Below are 15,814 nucleotides of genomic sequence, written 5' to 3'. Positions count from 1 at the left end.
GACCTGTATTTAAGTTTTTCTTTGTATTCTGTGCTTGGTACTAAGGGAGAAAAATAGGACATAATACCATTTGCAGACAAGCAATTTAAAACTAAGATAATTTATGTAATTATACCATTAGAGAAAACTATCATCATCATCACCATCACCATCATCATCAATATCATCATAGAATATGCTATAGAAGGATTAGCAGCACAGCGATGGTATTTAAAACTTATGACAAACAAGTCCACAGTGACTTGCTATTGATGGTTTTCCAGTTTCAGAAATTGATTGTAAGCTACAAATCACCTATTTCAGCATTTTATTGGTACCTTTTGAGGTATACTGTTTTTGCCTATGGAAACCTTGCCTTAGTCAGTATTCTATTCAACAAGTGACTCTAGAGTATAGAATATTCATTTGTTATTCCCCAGTGTAGAAATTTTCTAATTCATCAGAATTCTACCTATGTAGCTTTTTAAAGTTTCCTGCTTCTCTGGTAAGTTTTCCTTATGTAAAGATTTCACAAACAAGTAGCATTTGAGAAAGAGATGCAATGCAAAATACTTCAGTCAAGAACTCATCCAGAATGATTCATTCTAGAAATGGAAACTTAGGATCATTTCAGCATGCTTCAATCACATTTTGTTTTATACTGTATCTATTGGTATTGTACTTTGGGGCTCAGGGGTGCTGAAAGGCAAATGTTGAAAAGAGGCAAAACATCTCAATCCAGAAGAGATCACCTGATGGCAGGTACATCCATTAGTAACCTTGTCCCAGCCATTTTCTCCTACTATTCTTTGCCATTCTCACACAATGATATAAAAACAAAAAACAAAAAACAAAAAACAAAGCAAACACCTCTTCTCAAAAGCGTTAGAGTCAATAAACAGGAAGAAGTGCCAGGCTGAAGCACAGGCTACTCAGAGGACACGATGTGATCGCTCAGCTCTGCTTTATTGCAGTCATTAAACCATTAACAATGAAATAATACGACAGGTAAGATGCCATTCCTACGTGTCACAGGTGTCATTTTCTCTGGGTTCATAAAACAGACTAAAATGTGGTTTATGGCATATATCCAGAAGCACACAGGAAACATTGGTAACAGTAACAACAACAACAACAACAACAACAACAACAACAACAAAAAAGCCTTATTGAAATAGAACAGAAGACAGTTTTTATGTTCTACATTAAAAATCACTAAATGGTGTACATCAGAATACAAAAGAAAATAAAAGAGAAGCCAAAATTCATAAAAGTCATTAAAGTGGGTCTCAAGTACTCATTTCCCTAAAGAAGATAAAGAGCTGCAAAGCCTGCCAAAAACAATAAAATAGTTGCAAAGATGGTCTCGTAGACTTGTTGGTTTAAAGCTGGGCAAGGGTTGTCTGGGTGGCTCAGTCGGTAAAGCCTCAGACTCCCGATTTCTGCTCGGGTCATGATATTGGCCCAAGATTCATAAGATCAAGTCCCTCATTGGGCTCTGTCCTTACAACATGGAGCTGGCATGGGATTCTCTCTCTCCCTCTCTCTCTGCCCCTCCCCACGCTCTCTTTCTTTCTCTCTCAAAATAAAGAAATACACCTTAAAAAATAAAATGAAATAAAAATCTGGGCAAGATTTTTAAAAGAAGAAGAAGAAGAAGGGTTTGGGGATTGATTATCGGAGACAGGGATCCATTTCGGGGGGGGGGGGAACTGTGAAGATAGTTACTTCGGGCAAGGCCAAGAGGACTTCCTAGTACAAAGAGTAACCATATATCAGAGCATGGAGCATTTTCACTAAGGTGGCCTATAGCATCTTGGAAATCAATCCACTCTTTCTTTGTTCTCCACTGTACTCCATTTCTAGCTCGGTTTTCTAATATAATCCATCTGGGCAGACCTTCCAATTCAGTGCAGAACAATTAGATGTCCCATCCACTCTTCAACTCACATTTGATTTTTCCAGCAATTATTTGAGACAAAGCTTAGCATCCACATTTTACTAGTACATGGACTGACATTAAAATAGAAAAAATCACTTTTCTAATGTCTCACAGCCAAAAAGTTGTAGACTGATATTCGAATAGACTTTCTTTTTTTAAATTTTATTTATTTTTTTATTTATTTTTTTAAATTTTTTTTAACGTTTTTATTTATTTTTGGGACAGAGAGAGACAGAGCATGAACGGGGGAGGGGCAGAGAGAGAGGGAGACACAGAATCGGAAACAGGCTCCAGGCTCCGAGCCATCAGCCCAGAGCCTGACGCGGGGCTCGAACTCACAGACCGCGAGATCGTGACCTGGCCGAAGTCGGACGCTTAACCGACTGCGCCACCCAGGCGCCCCTCGAATAGACTTTCAAGTCCTTACATTCTTTCTATTATCACACCTTTGTCCTTTTATTAAGCAGGACTTCTTTTTTTTTTAACCAACAGGACCCCAATTCAATATTTGGAGTTTAACAGAAGAAAACGACTCCATTAAGCCAACCAACAAAAGGGTATTGTGTCACCTAAAGAGAATGGGCAGATATAGGTCTTCTCTCAGGCTCAACTGGTTTCAGAAACTCAGTTGCTGCCTCTAGATCTCTTTCTTTATATTCATTTTTATCTCTGTCATTATATGCAACATCTCCATCTCTCTCCCCTCTCTGTTTGCTGTCCTGCAATCTCTTCTGCTGAGATTATGGAGAACATTTATTCTGAAAAGTCATTGCTTTCTCCACAAAATAGGAAATACAACTATAGGTAGTGCTAAGCTTAAATTATCTTATCTCAGAAGCTTCCGAGGACAGGGAGGGCTTCACTTTTTATCACAAATAAATCCCAGTGAATAATTTGTCCAGCCTTTGTCAAGGGCTCATCTTTCAGTCCAATCATTAAGACCAGAGGATATCTGGCCTTTTCTATGATGGTAGTTGGGGGGGGGGGGTTCAGTGAGTTTCTAGAGGTTAGAGGAGGGAAGAGTGGTTTTCACTGTAAGAGAAAGTTAAGTTGAGATGGCAGAAAAAAGACAATTGTTAACCTCAGACCTTAATTTTAATTCAATCATCAGAGCTAAAGACAGAATTCATGTTTTTAAAAAAGTATTATTAGATATGGTTTCCTAAGCCCAACAGACTGTTGTTGTTTTACGTGTACAATCAAATTGATAGCAATTATCTAGAAAATACAGTAAAGAAATGTATTGAATGGCATCCTACTTGGAAAAAGTCTCTTTGGCTGAGATTTTTTTTTTGAAATGTTTATTTATTTGATAGAGAAAGAGAACGATCAGGGGAGGAGCATAGAGAGTAGTAGAGAGAGAATCCCAGGCAGGCTCTGCATGTCAGCAAGAGCTCTATTTGGGCTCAATCTCATGAACCGTGAGATCACAACCTGAGCCCAAATCAAGAGACACATAACCAGCTGAGCCACCAGGTGGCCCTTCTTTTACCGAGATTCTAAGTGAGAAAATCTTTTCAGCACTGGGTTCTAGCTTTCCCTTTATATTCCATAACCTGTGTCCCGATTGTAAATTTATTTATCATAAGTAGAAATTCCACCTATAAAAAGGGAACATTTGGTAAATTGTAGTAAGAGACGGAGTGGAAGTGGGTGAATGGAGAATGGTATGCCTTTCCATTTATAGAGGTTTGAGTGATGATTGTATTTGCCATTTTTCTTTCTTGTCATCTCATTCACACCATTGTTTCCACTGTACCCTCTGTCCTTTTTCCTGTCTCTGAATATTTTTTCTGCTTATCAAATGTTCATCTCTCATTTTCCTTTTTCTGTGACATTTGAAGCACTTCACGATCCCATGTGCTTTATACTGTGCTTTATACCGACAAAGAACCAATTAAGAGATAGTCTATGCCATTATGGACGACATGGTAGACATTTGTTGGAATGAATATTTTAGATTCCAAGAAAAATATTTACAGTTATCTGATTGCTTAGTGGGAACAAACATGTACGTTGAAGAACCTAGAAAGAGTACTAATTTGTTATATTTTATTATGTAATGCTTTCTATTCTGAAAAGGACTCATTCGAAAGAAGGATAAAATAGAGCATAACAATTTTGGAAGAAAACAAAGTTTGCAAACCATATGAGAAAAGCAAGGCTAGTGTTTTATTAAAGAATAGGACAAAAGTTGGTAGACCTGTTTCTTTCATAACAATCTCTTGCACTTATGAATCAGCATGCTAATACAAAAATCAGATATATATTATTTAGCATAAATGGGAATTTGATAATTTGATAATTGATAATATAATAAAAGAATTATTACATAATAAGAGAAAGGAACAAGGAAATTGGTATCACTTAATTGTTTACTAAGTTGCACATATTATTCTCTATAGCTCACACGTCTCTCTTAAAACATTTGTCAAAGTCATTTGAAGCTGGTGGGCAAAGCAGGGATGGAGGGAGCAACTTGCAATTGTCCCAGCGAGCAGGGGCACTTGTGTGGCTCAGTTGAGCGTCCAACATCGGCTCAGGTCATGATCTCATGGTTTGTGAGTTTGAACCCCACATTGGGCTCACTGCTGGCAGCCTGTCAGCAGAGAGCCCACTTCAGATCCTCTGTTCCCCTCTCTCCGCCCCTCCTCTGTTTGCACTTTCCCCCACCAAAGGAAAAAACAACTGTCCCAATGAGCATAATTTATTTCTTTCATTTCCTTGTTTCTATTTCAAATAAATTCTAGTCGATATGATCCAAGGAATCCACCTGGACTGTGGAAATGTTTTCTGTACCTCAGCAATTTCCACATTTCTTTTTTATTAATTAGATTTGTGTCTAGTATTCTACACTAGGAGCTAACCAACATAACCTGCTGTTGCTAGTTTTGGTCACATGGCCCTTCCACTCATTTGCCAGCTGCTTTTTCTCCATTTGAGAGCATTGGTTTCTGGGCGAGCTAGTTCTATTTTACGATCTTAGGAAATTATTTTTTTCTCAGTCCCTCCCCTATAAAACCTAGAAATGGAGTTAAACGCCTTAGGGCTTTTCCTAGATGATACAAATTTTTGTCATTCAATAATTTCTACCAACTGTGGTGTCTGGACATAAAGGTGTTAAGACTTTTAAATTTTCTCCACAGCACCATCTATAGGCCTATTGTGTCTGTTCTCTGGCCATTTCACTGTTTCCTTTCAGCGCTAGTTAGCTAGAAGAAACATTATCTGTTTGCCATTAACATTTTTTCGTTTTCAACCTTGAAAATTAATGAGTAATCAGCCTCAATGAACTGAACTTACATGATAAAACTGAGACCCATCACTCAAGAACTGTCTTGTGAGAGGGACATACACAAATATGTGTCTGCCCCAAATATTGTCCCTTTATAAACAATGGCAAAGAACAACATAAAATTACTTATCTGTTGAATCAAAATCAGTTTAATCCTTAAAGCTGGATTTATTTGCTCTTGACCATTTTTTTTCTTGCCTTTTGGGGTATAATTTGTGGTAAATGATTCAATAACCATCTCTCTTCTCTTGGTATTACTTTTCACTTACAGCACTGTTCTTTACCAGTTTCCACTTGCAAGAACATTTAAATTTTTTTAATGTTTATTTTAGTGACAGAGAGAGACAGAGCAGGAACGGGGGAGGGGGAGAGAGAGAGGGAGACACAGAATCTGAAATGGGCTCCAGGCTCTGAGCTGTCAGCACAGAGCCCAATGCGGGGCTCAAACTCACCGACCGTGAAATCATGACCCGAGCTGAAGTCGGATGCTTAACCGACTGAGCCACCCAGGTGCCCCAAGAACATTTTAACATTTAGTGTGAAAAATAAAAATATTTTCATTCCTACATTCCATAATCTGACTCAGTAATCCTAGATGTGCATACACACACACACACACACACACACACACACACACATTTCCAAAGAATTCTTCAAAAATTGTGATTCTAGGGCAGGAAAAGACAACTGAAAGCGTGATGCACATTTTCACAAATCTCAAATATCAAATGCGTTTTCAGAGTGTTCATTTCTGTATTTTTAATTTATTTGTGAAAAGGCAGCTCAGAGCTAACAAAGTAAGAAGTTTTAGGTCACACTGGGAAGAGGCACTGAAAGTCATCAAAACCGGCTAAAGAGATTCTGGAACTTGGTACGTGTGTTACCTGCCCCGCACAAAGTCAGTAACAAAGGAGTGATCGTGCAGCAGAGCTGCTATGCTGGGCACTAATGTCACATTTACATATCGTCGTTCTAGTTGGAGCTGCTGACGCGTGTCGTTCAGAGCCTCACTTCTAACCGAGGTCTGTGACTTAATGAAGCACACGTTCTCCACATGAGAAAAGGAAGGCTCCAAAACGAGGTGCATGTTACCTTCTCTTCATTTCACGGCTTTATAGCCTTGATCTTTACATAAGCTATTATTATTTTAATCACCCGCTCTCTTCCACCACCTAATTCATTAAACAGATGTTTCTGAATTTTTACTCTAAGTCCTTGAGTACAAATTGTATGCCTCCTCTTTCTTTCATGAATAGGAATGAAATTGTAATACTATAAAAGTATATAATACTATAAAATACTATACTATATATAATATAAAAATACTATAAATTAGTAATACTATAAATACTATAAAAGTAATAGTAATACTATAAAAATATAAATGCTATAAAAGTAATACTATAAAAATACTATAAATATATAAAAGTATACTATATTTACTACTTCTGAAAAACAAGCTTCGTCCTATACATGGGCATTTTATTATAAAAGCCTTTGAAGCTTGTTCTACTACATGTGGTTAATAACCTTGAAATGAAAGTTGGTACAGGACAAAATTCATGTGCTTAAATAAGATATAAAATTATTTAAATGGAAAATAGATAAATTAGTTCTCTATATTTTGCAGGAATGTTTCACTCACATAATTAACATTTTGTGACATTATCACGTAAGATGCTGTTACTTGCAAGTTGTAGACAAGAAACTTAAGGTTTATCACATTTTGCCAGGACCACTCAGGTTTACCACATGTGGCATAAAAAACCTCTGTTTATGCTACCTGACTTTACATAAATATTAAGGCCTTGTTATCTTTACAAATACATTTTGCAGTTATTGGGGTGCCTGGCTGGCTCCCTCGATTAAGTGTCTGACCCTTGATCTCTCGTTCTCCGTTCCTGAAACCAAGCCCCGGGTGTCAAGCTCTGGGCTGACAGCAGGGCTCCTGCTTGGGATTCTCTCTCTCCCCCTCTCTCTGCCCCTTCCCCACTCGCACTCTCTTTCTCTCTCAGAATAAATAAATAAACTTCAAAACAAAATAAAACAAGTATATTTTGCAGTACCTAATAGGTACTTAAATTCTTTAGAAAATCAGCTATTTTCCTAAAATTTAAAACATTTCAAAAATAAAAATAATTGTAACATGTTGACGCATAATTTGTAGGTAGCATTAAATTTGTCTCGGGAAGGACACGGCTTTTCCTTCTGATGAAGACCAATTTCTATGGCTATTCACACACATGTCCAACCCCCTTGCAAACAAAACCAGCAAAACCCTGTCTTTCTATTCATGTAGATCAAGTTTATATTTTCTCATAAAAGGAAAAGATACCCCAAAAGGAACAAGCAAGACACCAACATGACATTTCTCTTTTTAGAGAAACTGAGGTGCTTGATTACATTTTGGTGCATCAAAGATGTACGTCTGGACAATGAGCTCGTCACAGCTGACACCAGGCTGTGACAAGACATGGCAGAGGACACATTTACAATAGCCAACTTGAATTCATCTCAAGGGACCTCTGGCAGAAAAGTGACACCACTGATATGGAATCACTATTACATAGTCAAGTAATAATAAAATGCATCAATTCAGTGAGAAATGAGAATGTTTTTATCCGTTACATTTTTCAAAGAGTTTGAGAGAGCTTGACTCACTGGGCAGGGGTAAACTATTTCGAAGATGTCTAGAGGCCCGATCTTTCCTTCCTTTTCCTCTCCCTTCCCCCCTCCCTTCCCTCTTTCCTTTAAGTCTCTCCTCTCCCCTTCCTTCCTCTTCCTCTCCCCTCTCCCTCTCCCTTAGCCAGAACTAATAACTACTGTATTTTCTTCCAAATGAAATACGAAGACTGGTGCAATCAGAAAAAAACTGAAGACACAAGAAAATAGCTACTTTGGCATTTAATATCGTTTTCAGCATGACTACATGTACTATGTAATGCAATTGTATCCATTTTATTTCCCTGTGTATCCTTCAATATGCAATGTCAGAAAAGGAATAATAACCCCTTTCAGAGTCTTCAAGTAGCTTTTCATACAATGCAGTTGGTGAGATTGGGAGTTCTCTTAATGACCTCATTTTGATTAATGAAATAAAAAATAATATTTAGGAAATGCAAATTAATCTTAGATAATCCCAGTCAATGAAGATCATGGATAGCACTCACCAGTTAGAGTCATCGGCAAAAAAAAAAAAAAAAAAAAAAAGAAGACAGAGAAAGACAGGACAGATAGTAGTAATTATTTCTAGGAATATATGTTCATAATTTGTGTTCAGTAACATTGTAAATTAAGCTTATATTATTAAAAAGCATTACTTGTTTTTGTTTTGCACAAATCAGCAGTATACATGATGATTTTTAAAGAATGAAAGAAAACTTTTCTCATGTTATATGAGTGGATTCTTGAGGTAAACTTTTCAGGGACAGCTTCACACATAGAGTGTATTCAAAAGGGCTCTATATATCTCTAAGAATTTAAATGGAAATGGAAATAAGGTTTTCTATAAACTGTTAGATTTTTAAGTAATGTGTCTAATGATGACTAGGAAACTTATTTTGAAAGTACAGATGAAGAATTTAATTGTTTCATGAAATATAAAAACAGACAAAAGCAATATTTTAAAATATTTTTATTTCATATAATACGATTTCAAATGTGTGCACAGGTGAATTCATAAATTAAATATAAGTAGACGTTTTTCTATTTTATCTATGTTTTATATTCTAATTGACAAAAACAATTTTTTCAAACCTATTAAGGAGAAAAATAGAGTTTTACCTTGTATTTAGGACGGACATATATTTAAAAATATGATATTTTTAAATGTTGTTCTCAACTGAGTTTATAGACTGATAGCCGTATCTGTTACTGTTGCTATTATTCTTTCATAAATAAAAAAATTCACATTTAAAAAACAGTTAGTTAAAATTGCCAAGCTAATACATTGAGTGGTGTCTGAATTCAGGCCCACTGTCTTCAATCCACATGTAAAATTTATGTACATCATGTTGTATCTTTGAGAAATTTAAATCTACTAAGGCAGTAAAACTTTTTATACGTGACAAAGTATGAAGCCTGTTAGTACCAAATGAATGTAACATGCTAGGCATATTGCATGGAAATTCAGAGACAAAAGATTTTTTTTTTAAAAGAGAGAGAGAGAGCAAACATGTGCAAGTGGGGGAGAAGAAAAGAGAGAGAGAGAGAATATTTTTTTACTTTTTTTAAAGTTTATTTATTTATTTTGAGAGAGACAGAGACAGCGTGAGTCAGGGAGGGGCAGAGGGAAAGGAGAGAGAATCTCAAGTAGGCTCCATGCTACCAGCTCAGAGCCTGATCTGGGGCTCAAACTCATGAAACCACAAGATCATGACCTGAGCTGAAACCAAGAGTTGGACACTCAACCGACTGAGTCACCCAGGTGCTCCAAGAGAGAATCTTAAACAGGCTCCATGTTCAGCCCAGAGCCTGATGCAGGGCTTCATACCATGACCCTGGGATTATGACCTAAGCTGAAATCAACAGTTGAATGTTCAACTGACTGAGCTACCCATGCACCCTGAAAAGAATTTTTTTTTAAATGTTTATTTAAGGAGACACAGAATCAGAAGCAGGCTCCAGGCTCCAAGCTGTCAGCACAGAGCCTGATGCAGGGTTTGAACTCACAAACTGTGAGATCATGACCTGAACCGAAGTCAGACTCTTAACCAACTGAGCCGCCCCTGAAAAGAAGTTGTTTTAGATTGTGGTTGTCAACAAAGAAGTCAGGTACGCAACCATCCTGACTTGCCTAGGACTGAGGACTTTGAAGGGTTGCAGGACTTTCGGGGCTAAAACCAAGAATGTCTATGGAAAACTGTAATGAGCTGATTACTCCACAAAGAAGTGAAATTATAAAGGGTCATGAGTAACTCAACAAAAGCAATTTGTGTTCTTTCAAAATGATAGCATAGAGAAGTCAGTGCCATGATTGGACAATTAGGAAGGGGGTGTACTTCTTTGATGGCATATATACTTGTCAAAGAAGAATTCCATTGCTTTTGGATGAGAAAGAATTAAACAAATAGAGAGACCCAGATTCCATCATGGGCAGCAGGTTTGATAGACACACGTATTACCAGGTCAGAAGCCATGGTTGGCTTCAATAACAAATCTTTGGCAATTGCTTTTAAGCAGTGAGAATAGTTAAACTCCATATATTTATCACGTGTATAGAGGAATATTTGTGTCCTCTTATAAGTAAAGTTGATTATTTTTTCACTGGTTTTCTTCACTTAATTTGCACTCATACGAAAACTATAGTTTTAGGGCTTACATATTATGCTGTGTATTGTTCTTTTCAGAAGCTCTTAAAGTAAGTTTCTTGCATTGAAAAGAAGAATAAAATTTAGTACATCTATTGAACTCCTATTTTGTGCTTTACAAATGTCACCACAATTTATGTTCATAACAATTGTAGAAAGAAATTATTATGTCCATTATTATTCTGTCCATTTGCCAAACGAAGAACCAAAGTTGGGGCACCTGGGTGGCTCAGCCAGTTAAGAGTCCGACTTCGGCTCAGGTCATGGTCTCACAGTTCATGGGTTCAAGCCTTGCATCGGACTCTGTGCTGACAGCTCAGAGCCTGGAGCTTGCTTCAGATTCTGTGTCTCTTCCTCTCTCTGTCCCTCCCATGCTCATGCTCTATCTCTCTCTGTCTCTCAATAATAAATAAATGTTTAAAAAATTGTTTTAAATATTAAAAAACAAAAAAAGAACCAGAGTTACAGAATGGTTAAGTTTTTCTGGCCCAAGATCACTTTGTTAGGGAAGGGTAAAGGCAGGATTTGAATCCAGGTATTCTGACTCTAAAGCCTATGCATTTTAGACATCATACAATAATGAGCACTCGAAAAAAAAAGAAATAATTTAAAACCTTACATCACAAAGAACTCATAAAAGCTAAGATATTTAGAAACCCAAGTTTCTTACCTCTAAGGACAAAGGTGTATCTGTGTGTTGAAACCTCGAAGTTATTTTTCTAAAAATTAAGAACTCAGCACTCCCCCAATGACGTAATTTGCCTGGTACTGTTTCCTTCACAGTGGGGGCCGGTTTGTCCAGTGGATTTGGAAGGACAGACAATCCAGACAATCCAGGACTGAATTGCTCTTGCATTTCTGAGTTCCTTGAATTTGCTCTTTTCTCTGCTTAAATTCACAGCTAAATTGCAAACCTCTACTCTACTTTGTTCTCTCCTGATGCATTGTGAGAATTTCATCAAAATCGGCCTCAACTTTCTTGAATAGACCACATTTTTATTAACATTTCAAGAAGCAGCTTCATACTCTGTAAAAAAATCAGAATATGGACATATTTCTATTGAAAGTAAAAAATAAACATGTAACCCTTATAATGGTAGTACGGTAATTTATATTTATTAATTTACAATTATTTAAAGAGATGGAGAAGGTACTCGTCCCATTTTAGAAATAAACTGAAGTAAAGGAGTTAGGTGGTATGCCCAAAGTCATACCAACCAGTAAATGGCAGAGCTTGAATTCCAACCTTGGCAGTTGAGCTGGAGAATATGTGTCCTTGCCCATTGTACCATATTGTCCATTTCACCGACTTCTAAAAGTCATTTGATCTGTTGATGGATTCTTTTTTTTTCAATGTTTATTTATTTATTTTAATAGACAGATCACAAGCAGGGGAGGGGCAGAGAGAGAGGGAAAGAGAGAATCCCAAGCAGGCTCCACAATCTCAGCGCAAAGCCACAAACCGTGAGATCATGACCTGAACCAAAATCAAGAGTTGGATGCTTAACTGACTGAGCCACCCAGGCACCCCTGTTAATATAGTCTTACCAATCGACTAGAAGCTAAAGGCTGATCACTCAACAGTAATTGGGTTCCTTCAATGGGTTAGGCATAAGCCATAGCCTAAGTATTATTTCCTGACATATTATTTCATTTGATACTGAAAGGTAGATAAGAACCTTTCCATTTAACATTCACTTATTTTCTCAGGAACTTATAATCCTTATAGGAAAACAGTGACGACCCAGATAACTCAAGGCATACAGTTGTTAAGAAGACCTGTCTCTAGTCAATAACTACGTGCTCTTTTTACTGCCTTTTTCAAGAATAGTCTGATTTTAAAGATTGGGTAAAATGGTCCAGCTTAAGATAGCATCTAGCTAGCAGCCCTTTTACAACTTCTCTTAACATCCCCCAAATTCACGTCTCAGAACAGAGATTTTATAACAATGTTGAAATTACGTAGGACTGTTGCCCTATCACCAGAATGTGGAAGGATTTGTACTAAATTAAAAAATAATAGAACATGGATTGTGCAACAAAATTTGTCCCGTTAGTGCTCTGCTTAAGGAATTATGCAAGCCTATCCTCCTGAAGGTTGGAAGGCCCCTTAGTCCCTTCTCAGCATCTGCTTCCTTTTACGAAATTGGTGCCCATTTATACATTAGTGTATACATTTGGTATCCATTAGGGAAGTGATCCTATGCTATTCTACCACTTGTTCCTTGAGAGGCCAAAATGTCTCTCGGTTCCCTCTGTGGTACTTACTTCCATTCTAGATCTAGCAAGAGACGGCAATGTCTAGAACCTAATTAAGAAGGCATTTGTGGAACAGTAGTTTATAAAGTTGAACTGCCGTGCTGTGAAGTGTTTCCAGGTCAGAGCGCAGAAGTGCCGGGGGAAGCAGGGCGGGCTTGGGCTCAGAGTCCGCAGTGTACTATGTGCGACATGGCTCCTGTCTGGGGGTAAGAGGGTAAACGGTTATTCCTGAGCCTCATTCACTGATGGGCACTGAGAGTGCTGACAGCAGTTCATATTTACTGAGCATGAGTATGTGCTTATCCCTATTACAAGCACCGTACAGATACTGGTTCCTGTCAGCCTTATCACGGCCCTCCCTAGCTGTATCTGGCTGGGCATTAGAACAGACGGAGGCGATGCCCAACGCCAGCGGGCCAGCTGTGGGAATTAGCAAATCACCAACTCCCAAAAGGATAGGGAAGGAGACAAATGGTGATTTGGGGTTAATTCATGAAAATGGAGGTGTCAGTGGAAAAGAATAGATAGCTCAGAAAGAGGCATTGGCAAAATATTTTTTTTATAATAAAATCACATAATCAGTGAGGAAGGAAGCATTAATTCATGATCTGCTAGTTATAATAAATAGTTCTGGTTCCCTATTTTGCAAAACAGAAACAGTTACCTCTTCATTTAATAATACATGCGAAAATAATTCCCAGGTATGTTATAATTAAATGTGATACCGTTAGTAGACAAAACGTACATATTGTATACTGTGTGTTGATCACTGCTCTAAGTGCTTTACATATAAAAGTGCTTTGGTCCTCACAACAAGCCTATGAGGTAGGCATGATTACTTCACTCTTTCACAAACAAGAAAAGATAGATGTTAAGTAACATTGTCCAAGGTCACACAGCTTATAAGTGTTCCAGTAACGATCTCAGACTTTCTACAAGCAAATTCCTAACCTTCCCCCTTAAAAACATATCCCATCCTCTGACATCTTCTTCTCAGAACATGATTTACTCAGAGTCATCTAGCTACTCAAGCCAAAAATCTTATGGCTATCCTGAATTCTTCTTACTCATGGCTTGCATACAAACGTTTTGGAAATTTCCTCTGGCTCTAAGTTGGTCCATTCCACATTCCCTGGTTTGTTTCAGTAGGCTCCTCAGTGGTCTCCCTGCCTTCCCCCTTGCTTCGCCACAGTCTATTCCCAATGAAGCAACCAGAATAATCATTTGAAACACAAATCAGATCACATTACCTCTACCTGGAACTGCTCCTCCAATTAATCCCATAGCCAGGTCCCTAACATTCAGGTCTTCGATGTCTCCATATTACTGACACTTGTCTAAAACTGCAACCCACCATCACCGTCTGCTCCCACTGGCTCTTCTAATCCCCACACCCTGTCCTTTGAATCACTCTCAAATACTGTATGTAATTTACTTATTTAATATACTTAATACTTTTGGTTTGTCTTCCCTAAAGCAGAAGCTCCACAAGAACAGGATCTCATCTGTTTTGTTCACAGATGTATACTAAGCACCTAGTACACTTAAGACAGACTCCATAAATATTTGTTGAATGAATGTTAAGATTGGGATTTCAGACATAGGTGCCATTACTCTATAGAATCCATAAAATTAATAACTAAGTAATTGTATAAGAAATGAAATTATTTTTTAATTTTTTAATGTTTATTTCTTGTTGAGAAGGAGACAGAGTGCAAGCAGGGGAGGGGCAAAGAGAGAGGGAGACACAGAATCCCAATCAGGCTTCAGGCTCTAAGCTGTCAGTACAGAGCCCCACGTGTAGCTTGAACTCACCAACCATGAGATCATGACCTGAGCTGAAGTTGGACGCTTAACTGACTGAGCCACCCAGGCGCCCCTATAAGAAATGAAATGAAATTATGAAGGGGCACCTGGGTGGCTCAGTCAGTTGAGGACTTCAGCTTAGGTCATTATCTCGCGGTTCGTGGGTTCCAGCCCCACATCAGGATCGCTGCTGTGAGCCTATCAGCACAGAGCCTGCTTCAGATCTTCTGACCGCCTCTCTCTGCCCCTCCCCTGCTTGTGTAAAACTAAATAAATATTTCAAAAAAGAATGAAATTGTTAAAACAAATGCTTAAAAAATTGGTGAACATAAAAGGGGGAAAGGCTTTAAAATATTAAAGTACTAAAATAAACTATTCAGGGAAAATGTGGTAGTTTAAAGTATACAAGAATTAAACCTTTTTTAAAACAAACAGCACTACCCAACATTTTAACAGTAAATAAAAAATAAGCAATATCTACTGTAAATGTTATATTAATGTTCTTATTATATTAAGACCTATTACAAATCAAATGGGGAAAACAGCAAAAAAAAACCCTACAAGTATTGAACCCTACACATATTGAAAAGCATATAAACTCACAAGAAAAGAAACAAATACAAAAGCATTAAAAAGTATATAAAAGTCACATTTTCTAATAATACAACTCATTAGACTGAGATGCCACTTTTCAAAAATAGCAAGTTAATAAAAATACAGAAAGAAGTGAGGGAAAAGAAGATTATGTATACCCTGTGTTAACAAGGGCTCAATAAAACATATGTAATATGTATCATGAGTTTTAAAATATTCTTGCACTTTGATGTGCTAGTTCTATTTCTAAGAATCTACTCGGAGGACAAAATGTGATGTTTAGACAAAAATGTGTGTGCAAAGTCTTTCCAACAAAGTCTTACAACAGGGGATAATACTATAAAAACAAACCACATTTACAAGACTTGAGAATAAAGTAGTTCATAGAAATGTATACTGAATTATTAAGTAATTTTTAAAGGAAACTTAGTAACTTAGAAAATATTTTTAAAAATTTAAAGGCAGCTAAAAAGTTGTGTTGATAGCATGGTCCATGTGGATTAGATCAAAGCCTAGGTACAACTGATGGCAAACAAGGGATCCCAAAACTTGAAGCAGGAGCCACTATGAACAAGGCAAGGTGACAGACCTCAAGCCCTTTAGTGAGGGCCTTTGGGTAAGCCCTCATGC

Source organism: Felis catus, chromosome A1 (assembly GCF_018350175.1).
Source record: "Felis catus isolate Fca126 chromosome A1, F.catus_Fca126_mat1.0, whole genome shotgun sequence".
Lineage (NCBI taxonomy): Eukaryota > Metazoa > Chordata > Mammalia > Carnivora > Felidae > Felis > Felis catus.
The sequence above is the reverse complement of the archived record's forward strand: the minus strand, read 5'-3'. Positions refer to the sequence as shown.